Here is a 6,816-nt window from a genome sequence, read left to right as displayed (position 1 = left end):
TGCACGTGTCTGCTGTCCTTCGCGTCATTGACTTCTTGTATTGCTTCAATTATTCGCAACGGCGCATTGCGGTCTATGGAATTGCAGGGGATGTGATCTCTCGGTGACTTGTTATTAAAGAGATATGTGTCTTTGCGACGTCGCTGTCGGAGTTTCCGGCGTGGCTGTTTAAATGCAGCGCACTAATAATTGGGCATGTTGCAGTAGATTAATGCACCCTCTCTCAGCTTTAGCTTTTAATTAGACAGCTGAGTTAGAGTGCGATTTTGTATTTAGAGCTTGCCGTTAGATTTTGCTATTAAAGTCTTCTGGTTGTGCTTATTAAAGAATAGTGTTGCTTTAATTTTGGACAGCTAACACCGCTTCCTTGAGGCCTTGGAGGGCTAGAATTCTCACACAGAGGACGTGGTGCAATTTTAGCGGGTTCTGATTGGCTCACTGGGTGGGCTACTGATTTTAATTGGCTGAGGACGGCCTTTGGTATTGCTTGGGGTTGTGATTTGGGTGTTGCTGCTTTATTCCGTGCTTCCTTCATTGATCATGCTGTAAGCTCTGTCCTCACGGCCAAGGCTATAGGCTGTCTCGTGACGGCGTGGCCGTCTTGAATCATGAGTGGTCCGGCCGCGTATTTTTGAATGAAGAAGGGGGATGTAGGATGCCGGGCCCAGTGGATGCCTCTTAATTGGCATTTTGTTCTTGTCTGCAAGTGGGAACACCTGTTCTAATCACGGAACTTGTCTTCCTCCATCCTCCCCGCACTTTCCCACAGATCTGCCGCGTTTGCAGCTGCGGTGTTTTTAATTTGGTATTGTGCTGAGCTGCGATGGAGATTTTTTGTAGAAAACAATGATTGTACTGTGCAATTGCGCATGTGTTTCTTTGTAATAAGGAGAAGGTGAGCTCAGTAAAAAGCGCTTTGCCTCCCAGTTATCCTGCATACTGGTGTCAAGTCTTCCTCATTCTGCGGATCAGGCTACCTGAGATGGGTCGACTGCACCTAGCACAAGGAAGAGTTAATGCAGTAACTCAGTGCACTCCCATCCAATCATCTCACGCCATGAGCAGCCTTTGCTGATAACTCCAAGATCAGTGCCCAACTAACCTTTCCCATATTATCATCCCCCATAACTACGCTAACTAGTCTTAAGCCAGATAAGTTTTTTGCCCCCCTTTCCCTCGGAAGGTGTTCCGAACTTCACTCCCCTATGTTAAACCTATAAATTTCAAGTCTTAGATTCTTTAATATCCAGTTTGTACCATTTTCCTTGTGTTTTGGATAGCTTATAATTCTCTCCCTCCCTAGTTTCTCTATTTTTTATGAGCAGATATCCCCCGGCAGCCTTTTGTTGGCTAGGGCTACCAGCCAAGCTCTTTGTCTCCTTTTCATACAGGCAGGTTTTCTTCTCGGATTCATGTAGTGCCCGTCTATGCACCTGTTCCGTTGATTATCCTTTTTACATGGACGACTTGACACAGTTCCGAGTGGGTTAACAGGCTTATACCTACTTTAACCTCCTTATCTTGCTGGAATACTCGCCTGATGCACTACCCATTTGCTTTTGTACGGCCAGTATGAATTGGTGGGCTTGGACATCCTGTATCACAAGTACCCCAGGTCCTGTCCTCCTTCTGTTGCTTCACTGATGGCGTCCCTGTATATCGAATTCTTTTTATCCTAAGGTGCATGACCTTGCATTTTCACCTATTATATTTCATCCTTTATATTACTCCGTTTACAGGTAGGTCCAGATTTACTATGGGTAATAAATCCCTGTTATCCCCCTGCTTCTCTTGTTTATGCAAATACCCCGCTTTGTTATTGCCCAAACTCTAGACACATTCCACTCTGCGCCAAGCGGTCAGTATAAAAGGTTATAGATGTGGTCCCAAAACGTCCTTGCAGGACTCGCTGTTTAACCTCCTTCGCTGCCGTTCCCTTCAGTAGACCGCTGGGTCTCCTTACAGTTCCTTATCGACTTACATTCCTTTCTCCCTCTTTTCATTTACTAGTTCCCATGCGGACTGTCAACGCAAACGCCTTACTGAAATCGAGGTAAATTAGATCTACCGCATTTCCTTTGTCTAAGTAATCTGTCACCTTCTCAAAGAAGGAGATCAGGTTGGTTTGGCACGATCTACCTTTAGTAAATCCATGTTGCAATTTGTCCCAATTACCATTGACCTCAATGTCCTTAACTACTTTCTCCTTTAAATTTTTTTCCAAGACCTTACATACTACAGACGTCAAGCTAACAGGCCTATAGTTACCCGGATCACTTTTTTTCCCTTTCCTGTAAAATAGGATCTATGCTTTCTCACCAAGTCTATCTTGATGCTTAATCACTAATCTTAGGGCATGCTGATAAGAAAGTTTTTTCATTACTTTGTCATAAATCTATTATTTCAACACATCTTAATTGCCAGGAGTGAAATTCTAGCCCCCGTGAAGTCAATGGCAAAGTTCCCATTGATTTTAATGGACCTAGGTTCACCTCAGACTCTTTCAGGGACTCAGAAGCCAGCAGTTCCTGAATTGTATCCTTGCTCTTCCACTGCTGCTTTGCATAGCCTTGGATAAATCAAACATCTCTGCCCCTGTTTCCCTAATCTTAAAGTGGGGACACTAACACTTCTCATGCAGGTTATGGCTGGAGAGCTGTTTAGTTGATGGGCATACAGCACTTTGACATTATACGGTGCCCATTATTACTATTTTAATTGTTGGTGGAGTCCTCTCTCCTTCCCCACAAACATCTGCGGGGATTGTAGAGCACAGCCACATGTAGCCCCCTGCAGACAAGCAGTGGTGCCAACATTCTTAGTTTTATCATGAGTCTTGTAATATTTGGTGCTTATTTATAAAGCCCCAGCTCCTGGATTCAAGTGATTGCATGACCATTTCAGCTTTTATAAAAAAAATAGTTTCTAGCCTTCATGATTACAGAGACTAGAAAACATGACCACAGTGAAGCCAAAAGGCTCAAAAACCAGAAGACAAATAAAAGGAACCCAGAACTAGTTAATTTAAAAAAAACCTCATGATTTTTAATTCAGTCTCATGATTTTGGAGGGCTGACTGAGTTTTTGTACACGTGGGGCTGGCAGAACACGACATGGGATGAAAAGTCCTAGAGAAGCACTGCAAGAGCAATTGCTTTTCAAGTTTGGATTCTTCAGCTGTACTTGGAGACTATCCCACTATTACAACACAATCTCCCCTGGCAGTCACAACAGTCCAGAGCAGGCCCCCTGAAGCTCCTGAAGGCTGGGATGCAGCTGGGACAGAACAGCTGACAGCCCTGAAGCCTGTTCCATTTAAAAGCAAAGGGGCTGCCTTTTTCCTCAGGTTTTCTTGCACTCCTAAGTTAGTGATCAGGAGAACGGGAGGAGAATGCTGGGGATGCTGGTAGGGAAGAAGACAGTTGTTCCCCACAAATGGGACTGTCTGTATATCACGCTGGATGAAGTGGTGAAGTAATACCTTTTATAGGACCAACTTCTATTGGTGAGAGAGACAAGTTTTTGAGCTTACTCAGAGCTCTTCTTCAGGTCTGGGAAACCAACTCAGACTGTCACTGCTAGATACAAGGTGGAACCAATAAAAGACATTACCTCACCAGCCTTGTCTCTCTACTATCCTGGGACCAACATGGCTATAATGACACTGCATAAGACACTGAATGAAGTGTTTATTTTACAGAAACAGTGATGAGGAGCAAAGAGCTAATCTGCTCATTATGTCAGGTATGAAAGCAGTACCAGAAGATCTAAGGATGATCCAGCCGTTCCAGCGTCAGTCTCTATTTTCAGGGCTTTGTAACAGAGGAATGAGAGTTCCTTCAGGCTGGAATATGGCTAACAAAGGCTCCGCCTAGCAGGTTGTTTCTTTAAAATATGTCACCTACTATTGTAATCATAGGCCCAAATCCTGAGCGGTACTGACGTGTGCAACTCCAATTGACTCATTCATTAAACAAATTCTTAAATAAAAAACACATTGATCCAGTCTGAGATGTTTTGATATTGGAGTGCAAAACTTGCTGCTGCTTTTTTTTAACAACTTTCTTTTTGTTCATTTGTAACTTGAAACCAGCTTTTTTTTAAAAGTGTCAACAAACACATGATGAGATCATATTTTTTGTCTATTTTGAGAAAAAAAAATCTTACATTTCAGCCCCGAAGATATTTCTGTTTAGAAAATGTAGGTAGTGAATGCAACCATTTTTACTGGGGGTGTGTGTGTGGAGAATAATGATCATAAAGTTTTAGTTGTTGGTATTTCCCACCCTTTCCAACGCCCACAAAACACACACCGTGGCCAAATCCATTCCAAAGCCTCGATTAGAGTCCAAGATTATTATTTTTATATTATTATTATTAGTTAGTTGTTATTATCTATTATTTATTTTGCCTCTAAGCAAAATGTGCTCAACCGAGCTGTATGTTCCAGGCACTAAGTGCAGAGTGATGTGACGCTGCGAACTGCAAATAAAGCCACTGAACCACTTACCCCCATTCAAAACTTCATTAAAACAACATGGTGCCTGATAGAAAACCACAAGAGCTGGACATTGCTTCCCAGGGGCCCCATCTAAGGCCCAATTAACTCAATAGTAGTTTTTCCATTGACTTTGATAAGCTTTGGACTGGGCCTGGGGTAAAACTCTTCCAGCATCCAAGTTCAAGTGCTGGAGTAGCTTTTGCAATTGTTTTCCATGCTAAAAACTTTCCGAAGTCCTTACCCAGACCAAGCGCCCAATGATTTCAAAACATAAAGGGCTTGAAAGCATAAATATTTAAATATTTCATTACAGTTCAAGTCCCACTGAAGTCAATGGGGATTGTGAGGCTTATCTACCATGCACCATCTTTGACATAGTTTGATCCACGTCAGTGGGAGTTTTACTATAACGAGGCTTCAGTGGGAATTGGCTCAGGCCCTTAGTCATTACCATTCTCTTTGTGCAACTTTTGCTTGGTAAATAGTAAAATATTGTACTTACCCGGTGTCCATAAATAGAGAGGGAGAGTGTAACTTCACACTCTGGTTTCTCTGTTGTTTGTACCTAGCTGTGTCATGCTGACAGCACCTGTTGTTCTAATGCCACTGAAGGGCGGCCAACTTTTTGTATCATTACATTGTCGTCCTGGTGCTAGGACTGCTGTCCGTGCACAATAAAGGAGTTTTACTTCACCTGCAATCACTACGTGGTGTTACCTATGGCTGTCATCTAATCCCCATTAATGAAACAGCCAATTAGGTCATAGATTGAATGGCTGTGCAGGCATACAAATATATGCAAAATGATTTGATTTAAGAGTGGGAGGAAATGGTTTTACAAGGCTAGAGATCCCTTCACCATGGAATTCCACTCTAACTAGTGAAGGCTGACCAGTGAGAGTCCAATTTAGCTAGTGAAGAGCCTGAAATATTAGAGTATTTACAATCAAATAATAACGGATATAAAAACTATAGTAATACTTTGCAATTTTATAACACCTTTCAGCTGAAGATTCCTAAGTGTCTGATGAATTAAAACTCACCCCAATTTATGAGGTAGGTAATGTATTAGTATGACCAAGAAAAGGTCCAAGCCTCGCTGTTAAAAACAGGCTGGCTGACAGATGAAATGGTTTCCCCTTGCCTGACTGCGACAGGGAAAGGCTTTGTGCATGAGCATTCCAAATGAAGGACACTGAAGCCATAACTGGCACAGGGTTGCAGCTTGAAAGTAGCATATCCAGGCTAGTGCCAGACAATGGCATCATGGCCTTGTTTGGCTTTCCAGAATCCCCAAGTAGTTGTAGCAGCATGGTCAGCTACCACCTCACAAAACCTCAGGCATTGTTTTGCACGATGTTGATGGTGACACTCAAGAGAAGGGGGAAAGGAAAAGGTTGCATTTCTGGGGGCAGGAACACAGGCTAGCAAGGTCAAGCTGCCTGAGGCAAATTATTTTTAACTGAATCCAAGTGAATTAGCTGACACTCTGCCTGCCTGATGCTAGTACAAGCTTCAGTCAATAATAACATTATTAAACATTCCCCCTCCACTACAAATCAGGCGCCCAGTATTGCCCTCTCAGAGCCGTGGTGATCTCCACATTTTCCCCTGCATTATCTCCTCCTCATTGCAGCTAGTGAGCCTTGGCTGGGGCTAAGTCTGGCTCCCATCAATGGAGGCACGGTTGGAGAGCAGCACAAGTCCATTCTTCCCACCTCCCCTTCTCACCCATCGGGCTGCAGAGTAAGAGACAGAGAAAATGAAGCTGGGGTGCCCAACATAGCAATGTAGAGCACAGCCTGCTGGGAAACACAGAGGCTATCTCCCACCCCCTTCTCCCCTTCCTCCTGCCCCTCCTCCTGGCTTTGTCATGCCAAAGAGTGAAGATAAAAGTGAGTCTGGCTGTTTAGCCCCTTAAATCATGCCAGTTCCTGGCTTCAGAGAGCGAGGTGGAAGCTGTCAGTATGTGACCGCCAGTGAGAGATCAGAAAGATGAGAGCCACCACTGTGGAAAAATGGATGTAGGGAAAAATAATCTGGCCCACATGTACTCAGTGGGTGGGAGGAACTGTGTGGGTGACAGCGAAGCACAAGTTAGACAAGATTTTATCACATGATATGGCAGCAAAAAGGGCCAGTGCAATTTTGGGCTGCCTATGCAGCAGCCTCATGTCATTGCGCAGGGATGCGAGAGTCCCATTCTGGGTGGTTCAAGTGCAGCTTCACCTGGAATGTTGAATTCATTTCTGAGACCCATCTTACCAGAGAGACACCTGGAAAATTTAAGGGCGTTTAGAACAGAGCAACAAAAA

Source organism: Chelonoidis abingdonii, chromosome 3 (genome assembly GCF_003597395.2).
Source record: "Chelonoidis abingdonii isolate Lonesome George chromosome 3, CheloAbing_2.0, whole genome shotgun sequence".
Taxonomy (NCBI): Eukaryota; Metazoa; Chordata; order Testudines; family Testudinidae; genus Chelonoidis; species Chelonoidis abingdonii.
The sequence above is the reverse complement of the archived record's forward strand: the minus strand, read 5'-3'. Positions refer to the sequence as shown.